The sequence below is a fragment of the Mus caroli genome, unplaced genomic scaffold, assembly GCF_978045245.1.
Source record: "Mus caroli unplaced genomic scaffold, Mus_caroli_1 scaffold_22, whole genome shotgun sequence".
In the NCBI taxonomy this organism is placed as follows: Eukaryota; Metazoa; Chordata; class Mammalia; order Rodentia; family Muridae; genus Mus; species Mus caroli.
The window spans coordinates 8,081,292-8,091,379 of record NW_028227277.1 but is presented as its reverse complement, the minus strand read 5'-3'; the positions used below and the strand labels follow the sequence as shown (position 1 = coordinate 8,091,379).

General features: G+C 36.7%; 1 pseudogene; it reads left to right on the top strand.

The window, feature by feature from the left end:
- The first annotated feature begins 2,673 nt into the window (after positions 1–2,673).
- LOC147000058 (putative zinc finger protein 75C) lies at positions 2,674–9,826 on the top strand (annotated as a pseudogene).
- Positions 9,827–10,088: the final 262 nt, after the last annotated feature.

Below are 10,088 nucleotides of genomic sequence, written 5' to 3'. Positions count from 1 at the left end.
GCATATTTTAGGTAAACAGACTTACATCACATTCTTATTTTTCTTTTGTACCACAACTCCTCTAGCTGATGCCCACTCAAAACCTATTAAACCTTTCATTTTTTATCATGTTCCTTAATATTTATAAGATATTGTAACAATAAAATGAATATTAAAATTTTTTTTGATATAACACAACAATCAATTGAATAGTCTTATGTAGATGTTTGTCTGCAGCAATACTGAAAATACATTTTTCTCAATATAAATTTTAAATAACTCCAAATATATTAACTGTATGATATTTTAAAATAATATATCACTATTAGTTTTTTTAATGAACATAAATAGTATTTTTTTTGTTTTTTTGTTTGTTTGTTTGTTTTGTTTTTAGTAGACCTTAAAAATCTTGACATACAGATTATGCTAACAGGACTCTGAAGCTGCCTTGTGTGAGGCTAGTCCAATGACTTGCAAATACAGAAGTAGATGCTCACAGTCACCTATTGAGTGGAACACATGGCCTCCAATGGAGGAGCTAGAGAAAGTTCCCAAGGAGCTGAGGGGAAACCGTAAATAAGGAACAAATTATGAACTAACCAGTACCTCCAGAGCTTGTGTCTATAGTTGAATATGTAGCAGGGGATAGCCTGGTAGGCCATCTGTGGGTGGAGAGGCCCTTGGTTTTGAGAAGGTTATATGCCTCAGTACAGAGTACTGCCAGGGACAGGAGTTGGGAGAAGGTGGGCTGGGGAGCAAGGACGGGGAAGGGTGTAGGGGAATATTGGAATGTAAATGAAGAAAATATCTAACAAAAAATGAAATTAAAAAAAAATCTTGGCTTACTGTGATTCAAACAAAATAAGAACAGTTTATGAACACTGGATTTCATTGTAATAAGGATCTACTTAAATTTCCCTCACATCACCAAAGAATTTTACCTCCATAGTAGCTAAGATAAGAGTTCACATTTCTGCTGCACCAAGGAATGAATTGTAGGCATGATTTTGGATAGTAATTTCCTGCTATGGTCAAAGCTATTTGACTTGAGTGATTGTTGTCATTCTCAGAATACATGTTACAGCGTACATTCACTTAAGGAATAGTGTGTGTATTAAGATGGTCTATCCCTGAAGTCATTCATCAACTGTTTCAATGAAGAATGGTTCTGCTTGGAGGGTGACACAGAAGTTAGTTGAGGGTAGGATTCAGTTTCATTGGATGTGATTTTTTTTCAAAAGCATTCATCTCAGAATAGTAGTAACTTATAAAGTCCTCTTCTTCAGAATTGATACAATAATAATAAATATCAAGCAAAACCTTCAGTCTCACTCTTTGTTTTTCTCTTATAAGCCACCTCCCAAATTAATTGTCTACATTAATTTTGGTTTATAAACCGTTTTGAAATATATAACCTGTTTTGAAAACCATAGTATAGTGTAAAAACAACAAATAAACAATCCTACAAATAGAGAGGCTGAGATAGGAGAAGCATAATTTCAAGACCATTATGTGGCACACAGCAAGACTGTGTTATGTACAAAAAAGCAGAAAGACTATATGGATTGTACAACATTGGACCTATTAATCCCATTTTCCAAATTAGGGAAAATAGAATGACACACGGCTAATTTCTAAATACTCACATTTTTGAATTTCAATTAATTAGGTTATGTTGGTAATATTAATTTTCATATTAACAGATATTAATGTATACGATTACTTCATATTAATTTTCTTGTTAGAGGTGGAAGTACGTTTGTGTGGATTTGTTGAAAGATTACTTTCTTGCTTCTTCTAGGGTGTAGTTTCACTCCTTGAGTGGGTGTTTTCCATCTTTTATTCTTTTTAGGGCTGGATTTATGGAAACGTTATGTGTAAAATTGGTTTTGTCATGGAATATATTATTTTCTCTGTCTATGGTGATTGAGAGTTTTTATCAGTATAGGAGCGTGGGCTAGCATTTATGTTCTCTAGAGGCAGAATAGATGCTGGGACTCGTATCCTTTTATGAAAATACATCCATGAGTTGAGAGAGGAGGACTTCCACTGGCCTGTGTACCCTAGTGCGATGTTCTAGGTGCTGCTAGTGATGTGGGAACTAAGTGACAACAGAAACCACCTCTTTCATAATCCAACCTAAGAATGGCAGGCGGAGTTTATTTTGGCTAACTCATGGTAACCGGATCTTATATAGAGAGGTTGGGACTCATGTATCACTTCAGATAGTGCTTTTAAGTTCAGTCTTTTATATTTTACAGAGAAGGAAAAGAGAGATATCACTTCATGAAGGATAACACCCAAGAAAGCAAATGATCAGGGCAGTTTTATGGCAACACATCAATGTGCCCAACACTAGTGTTTCCTAGTGGTTTGGTGGTGTTAAGTAGCCATGAAAGCTACTGGACCTTAGAGGGGCTGGAGAAAGTCAGACTGCATTTTGTTATTTTTTTCTTTTATTTTTACATTTCCCTTTTTCAGGCAGTCTCATTTAGTTTTTCCCTGCTGCTAAGACACTAAATGTTATCAGGTACATTCGACCTTACTGATCTCCATGGGACTATACTTGGCAGGATCAGAGTGGAATCTGGGTATTTTGCAACCAATTAAGTTGTCCACTTGCCTACCTCTGGTCATCTCAATTTCTCCACCTAAATCCTTTACTGATAATTTCTTCAGCATGCAGCCTATGACATGATTCACAGGCAGGTACTAGAACTGCTTCTGCTTCAGTACGAAATTCAAGTCCTTTCTCTTCTTTAGGACTTGTTAACATTTGAAGATATACAAATGCATTTATCTGAGGAAGAATGGGCTATACTTAACCCATCCAAGGAGGCACTATACAGTGCTGTAATGCTGAACATCTACAAGCTAACCACCTCTATAGGTAAAAATAACTCCTTTCCTTTGTGTATGCATTGTGTAACCTGGACTGTGCTCATGAAAAATACACCTTGGGAGAAATTACCTTTTGGGTTATAATTGATTTAGATTGCTTCTTCACTGTTGAATCAGGAACTGCTACAGAAAAATATTTATTTTCTATGTTATTTTTTGTTTTTTGGGTTGTTTGTTTTTCTAGATATATTTTCTCTGCAAAACCCTGGCCATCTTCAAGATAACTCTGTACACAGGCATGACTACAAACTCACCTGCCTTTGCCTCTCAAGTTCTGAGTTTAAAACATGTACTACCACCACCACCACCACCACCACCACCACCACCACCACCACCACCACCACCACGATCCAGCTCAGCATATAAGTTCTTAGTTTTAATGAGGATCAATTATTCCTTTTAGAATAAATATTTCTTCCATGAAATCTAGAACTCTTAATTCACTTAGTCATAGATATCTTCCAGTTTTCCTAAATCTTTTATTTTGTTCTTACATTTAAATCCATGCCCTTGTGAATTAATTTACAAACAGTATGAAGTTGAGATTGAGGCTGATTCTTTTACCTATCATGTGTCATGGCTCTCACGGGAAACAAAACGTACAGCAAAAATAATTAAGTAAATAAATAAAAAATAAAAATTATATATATATATATATATATATATAATGCATGATATTATAAAACTATGATGTATATGTATATATTATATATTATTTATTTATTTATTTATTTATTTATTTATTTATTTATTTATTTATTTTTATTAGCTATTTTCCTCAATTACATTTCCAATCCTATCCAAAAAGTCCCCAATACACTCCACCACCAGTCCCCCCCCACGCCCCCCCCCCACCCCTTGGCCCTGGCATTCCCCTGTACTGGGGCATATAAAGTTGACAAGTCCAATGGGCCTCTCTTTCCAGTGATGGCCAACTAGGCCATCTTTTGATACAAATGCAGCTAGAGTCAAGAGCTCTGGTTACTGGTTAGTTCATAATAATGTTCAACCTATGGGGTTGCAGTTCCCTTTAGCTCCTTGGGTACTTTCTCTAGCTCCTCCATTGGGGGCCCTGTGATCCATCCAATAACTGACTGTGAGCATCCACTTCTGTGTTTGCTAGGCCCCGGCATTGTCTCACAAGAGACAGCTATATCTGGGTCCTTTCAGCAAAATCTTGCTAGTGTATGCAATGGTGTCAGCGTTTGGAAGTTGAATATGGGATTGATCCCTGGATATAGCAGACTTTAGATGGTCCATCCTTTCTTCACAGCTCCAAACTTTATCTCTGTAATTCTTTCCATGGGTGTTTTGTTCCCAATTCCAAGAAGGGGCACGGTGTCCACACTTTGGTCTTCGTTCTTCTTGAGTTTCATGCGTTTAACAAATTGTATCTTATATCTTGGGTATCCTAAGTTTTTGGGCTAATATCCACTTATCAGTGAGTACATATTGTGTAGTTCCTTTGTGAATATGTTACCTCACTCAGGATGATGCCATCCAGATCTATCCATTTGCCTAGGAATTTCATGAATTCATTCCTTATAATAGCTGAGTAGTACTCCATTGTGTAAATGTACCATATTTTCTGTATCCATTCCTCTGTTGAGGGGCATCTGGGTTCTTTCCAGCTTCTGGCTATTATAAATAAGGCTTCTATGAACATAGTGGAGCATGTGTCCTTCTTACCGGTTGGAACATTTTCTGGATATATGCCCAGAGGAGGTATTGCTGGATCCTCTGATAGTATTATGTTCAATTTTCTGAGGAACCGCCAAACTGATTTCCAGAGTGGTTGTAACAGCTTGCAATCCCACCAACAATGAAGGAGTGTTCCTCTTTCTCCACATCCTCGCCAGCATCTGCTGTCACCTGAATTTTTGATCTTAGCCATTCTGACTGGTGTGAGGTGGAATCTCAGGGTTGTTTTGAGTTGCATTTCCCTGATGATTAAGGATGTTGAACATTTTTTCAGGTGCTTCTCTGCCATTCGTTATTCCTCAGGTGAGAATTCTTTGTTCAGTTCTGAGCCCCATTTTTTAACGGGGTTATTTGATTTTCTGGAGTCCACCTTCTTGAGTTCTTTATATATATTGGATATTAGTCCCCTATCTGATTTAGGATAGGTAAAGATCCTTTCCCAATCTGTTGGTGGTCTTTTTGTCTTATTGACGGTGTCTTTTGCCTTGCAGAAGCTTTGCAACTTTATGAGGTCCCATTTATCAATTCTCGATCTTACAGCACAAGCCTTTCCTCTTCTATTCAGGAATTTTTCTCCTGTACCCATATCTTCTAGGCTTTTCCCTACTTTCTCCTCTATAAGTTTCAGTGTCTCTGGTTTTATGTGGAGTTCCTTAATCCACTTAGATTTGACCTTAGTACAAAAGATAGGAATGGATCAATTCGCATTCTTCTACATGATAACCGCCAGTTGTGCCAGCACCATTTGTTGAAAATGCTGTCTTTTTTCCACTGGATGGTTTTTGCTCCCTTGTCAAAGATCAAGTGACCATAGGTATGTGGGTTGATCTCAGGGTCTTCAATTCTGTTCCATTGGTCTTCTTGTCTGTCGTTATACAAGTAACATGCAGTTTTTTATCACAATTGCTCTGTAGTACAGCTTTAGGTCAGGCATGGTGATTCCACAAGAAGTTCTTTTATCCTTGAGAAGTGTTTTTGCTATCCTAGGTTTTTTGTTGTTCCAGATGAATTTGCAGATTGCCCTTTCTAATTCGTTGCAGAATTGAGTTGGAATTTTGATGGGGATTGCATTGGATCTGTAGATTGCTTTTGGTAAGATAGCCATTTTTACAATGTTGATCCTGCCAATCCATGAGCATGGAGGTCTTTCCATCTTCTGAGATCTTCTTTAATTTCTTTCTTCAGGGACTTGAAGTTCTTGTCATACAGATCTTTCACTTCCTTAGTTAGAGTCACGCCAAGGTATTTTATATTGTTTGTGACTATTGAGAAAGGTGTTGTTTCTCTAATTTCCTTTTCTGCCTGTTTATCCTTTGTGTACAGAAAGGCCATTGACTTGCTTGAGTTAATTTTATATCCAGCTACTTCACCGAAGCTATTTATCAGGCTTAGGAGTTCTCTGGTGGAATTTTTAGGGTCAGTTATGTATACTATCATATCAGCTGCAAAAAGCGATATTTTGACTTCTTTTCCAATTTGTATCCCCTTGATCTCCTTTTGTTGTCTAATTGCTCTGGTTAGGACTTCAAGTACAATGTTGAATAGGTAGGGAGAGAGTGGGCAGCCTTGTCTAATCCCTGATTTTAGTGGGATTTCTTCGAGGTTCTCACCATTTACTTTGATGTTGGCTACTGGTTTGCTCTATATTGCTTTTACCATGGTTGTGTATGGGCCTTGAATTCCTGATCTTTCCAAGACTTTTATCATGAATGGGTGTTAGATTTTATCAAATGCTTTTTCGGTATCTAACGAGATGATCATGTGGTTTTTGTCTTTGAATTTGTTTATATAATGGATTACATAGATGGATTTTCGTATATTGAACCATCCTTGCATCCCTGGGATGAAACCTACTTGGTCAGGATGGATGATTGTTTTGATGTGTTCTTGAATTTGGTTAGCGAGAACTTTATTGAGGATTTTTGCATCAATATTCATAAGGGAAATTGGTCTGAAGTTCTCTATTTTTGTTGGGTCTTTTTGTGGTTTAGGTATCAGAGTAATTGTGGCTTCATAGAAAGAGTTGGGTAGAGTACCTTCTGATTCAATTTTGTGGAATAGTTTGTGAAGAACTGGGATTAGATCTTCTTTGAAGGTTTGATAGAACTCTGCACTCAACCCATCTGGTCCTGGGCTTTTTTTGGTTGAGAGACTATTAATGATTGCTTCTATTTCTTTAGGGGATATGGGACTGTTTAGATCATTAACCTGATCTTGACTTAACTTTGGTACCTGGTATATGTCTAGAAACTTGTCCATTTCATCCAGGTTCTCCAGTTTTGTTGACTATAGCCTTTTGTAGAAGGATCTGATGGTGTTTTGGGTTTCTTCAGGGTCTGTTGTTATGTTTCCCTTTTCATTTCTGATTTTGTTAATTAGAATAATTTCCCTATGCCCTCTAGTGAGTCTGGCTAAGGGTTTATCCATCGTGTTGATTTTCTCAAAGAACCAGCTCCTCGATTGGTTGATTCTTTGAATTGTTCTTCTTGTTTCCACTTGGTTGATTTAACCCCTGAGTTTAATTATAAAAAATAAAAATTATATATATATATATATATAATATGTATATATATATATGCATGGTTTTATAAAACTATGATGTATATATTATATATTACTTATTTGTTTATTTATTTATTTATTTATTTATTTATTTATTTATTTATTTTTAATTTTCCTCTGTAGAGTTCTCTTGAGATGATATTAAATATATGCTCAACCTCAACTGGCAGTTTTGTTTTCTTTTTTTTTTTATTACATATTTTCCTCAATTCCAATTCCAATGCTATCCCAAAAGTCCCCCATGCCCTCCACCCCACTCCCCTACCCTCCCATTCCCACTCTTTGGCCCTGGCATCCCCTGTACTAGGACATATAAAGTTTGTTTGTTCAATGGGCCTCTCTTTCCAGTGATGGCCTTCTAGGTCATCTTTTCATACATATGCTGCTAGAGTAAGAACTCCGGGGTACTGGTTAGTTGATAATGTTGTTGCACCTACATGGTTGCAGCTCTCTTTAGCAACTTGGATACTTTCTCTAGCTCCTCCACTGGGGGCCCTGTGATCCATTCAATTTTTGACTGTGAGCATCCACTTATGTGTTTGCTAGGCCTCGGCCTAGTGTCACAAGAGACAGCTATATCAGGGTCCTTTCAGCAAACACTTGCTAGTGTATGCAACGGTGTTGTCGTTTGGAGGATAATTATGGGATGGATCTCTGGATATGGCACTCTTTAGATGGTCCATCCTTTTGTCTCAGCTCCAAACCTTGTCTCTGTAACTCCTTCCATGGGTGATTGTTCCCAATTCTAAGAAGGGACAAAGTGTCCACACTTTGGTGTTCGTTCTTCTTCAGTTTCATGTGTTTTACAAATTGTCTCTTATATCTGGGGTATACTAAGTTTCTGGGTTAATATTCACTTATCAGTGAGTACATATTGTGTGAGTTCTTTTGTGATTGGGTTACCTGACTCAGGATGATGCCCTCCAGGTCCAACCATTTACCTAGGAATTTCGTAAATTCATTCTTTTTAATTGCTGAGTACTCCATTGTGTAAATGTAGCACATTGTTTGTATCCATTCCTCTGTTGAGGTGCATATGAGTTCTTTCCAGATTTTCCACATCCTTACCAGCATCTGCTGTCACCTGAATTTTTAATCTTAGCCATTCTGACTGGTGTGATATGGAATCTCAGGCTTGTTTTGATTTGCATTTCTCAGATGATTAAGGATGCTGAGCATTTTGGAGGTATGTAATATTTTCTACCATTTGTAATATTTTGTTATATAATATACTTTACATATACTTTAAATAACTTTAAAGTTACATGATGTGAATCAACAATTGCTTTCTACCAAATGATGTTCAAAGAATCTAATAGTTGTTCAGTCAATGAGGCTGGATGTCTCAGGTCATGTTCAGTATCTTCTGTAATTCTGAAAAATGGTCTGTAATACCAGGGAAGGAATGGACTTGCCAATGAGGGCAAACAGTCAAAAAAAAAATCAAAAAAAAAAAACAAAACAGAAAAATAAATAACCAAAAAAAAAAAAAAAAAAAACAACAACAACAACAAAACTTTCTTTTTCCATGTCTTTTATATAGACGGCAGAACTTTTATAGAGCTGTGTGCCAGGTTGAAGGTAACTTTTCCCATTTGAAAAATACAGATTCAAAGTCGATCTTACCATTTCAAATTATAAAGAAGAAATTCCTTTACAGTCTTGCCCAGTCAGTTGGGTTTTAGTTAATTCTAGACGTAGTCAAGTTCAAAACCAAGAACACTCATCCCCGTTTCCAATTGGCGCCGCATCATTTATTGAAATTTCAAGCCTTCTTTCATTGAATTTCTAGTGTGTTTTGTTGAAAGTTACTTGGCATCTTGTATATATATGCCTAGACTAAGATGTTTTACTTTTTGTTGTGATTATTGAACTCTTATACAATTATAGATAAGCCCTCATATCCATTATACATAATTTTTCTACCTGATTCATCCTTGTTATTTTTTGCATTGTGATGGGAGAGATGGCTCAATGGTCAACAGTACATGTTAAATTTCCTGTTCTTTTTATAGCCCCAAATATAGTTAAAAAAAAAATAAAATAAAACTGCCTGATGCTAGGCAGTGGTGACACATGCCTTCAATCCCAGGAATTGTTGAGGGCAGAGGCAGGGAGATTTCTGAGTTTGAGGCCACCCTGGTCTACAGAGTGAGTTTTAGGACAGCCAGGGGTAAACAAACAAGCCTCGTCTAGAAAAAAACAAACGAAACCAAGCAAACAGACGAAAAACAAAGACATAAAAACCACTTGTATCTCCAGATCTTCTGTTCTCCTTGGGCCGTGCACACATATCAAACACACACACACACACACACACACACACACACACACACACACACACACACACACACATGCAGAAGAACACAATTCAGATTTTAAAATGCATTACCTGACTCACCAATAAATAAAAATACATCAGTGTTCCTAGTGCCAGAAAACCTTTAGTCGTAATACAAACTTAGTAAAACACCAATGATTTCATACAGGAAAGAAGCCTTTTAACTCTATTGAATGTGGGAAACTATTTCTTCAGAAATGACACCTCAATAAACACCAGCTGACCCACATTGCTGACAGTCCCTATACATGTAACCTGTGTGAGAATACATTTAACAGATGATGGACCCTTCTCACTATGAACATACATAGTCAGAAAACTCAGACAGAATTCCCAGACTAAGGAAAATTAGCATATTGCAGGGAAAGAATGTAAAGAAAGTTAAAATTCTAGAAAATTTGGAAGAGTTATAATTCATATCATAAAAATGATATGATAGAAAATCTATGCTGCTTCCCACTGTCTTTCATTTTCAGTGTTATCTACACAATTTTTGTTTGTGTTAGGAATAAAAGAAATGGGTATTTGTTTGACATCTGTGTCCATAGTTATGTTTTTGTTTGACATCTGTGTCCATAGCTATCCTTTTCTAAGACCCTATCCC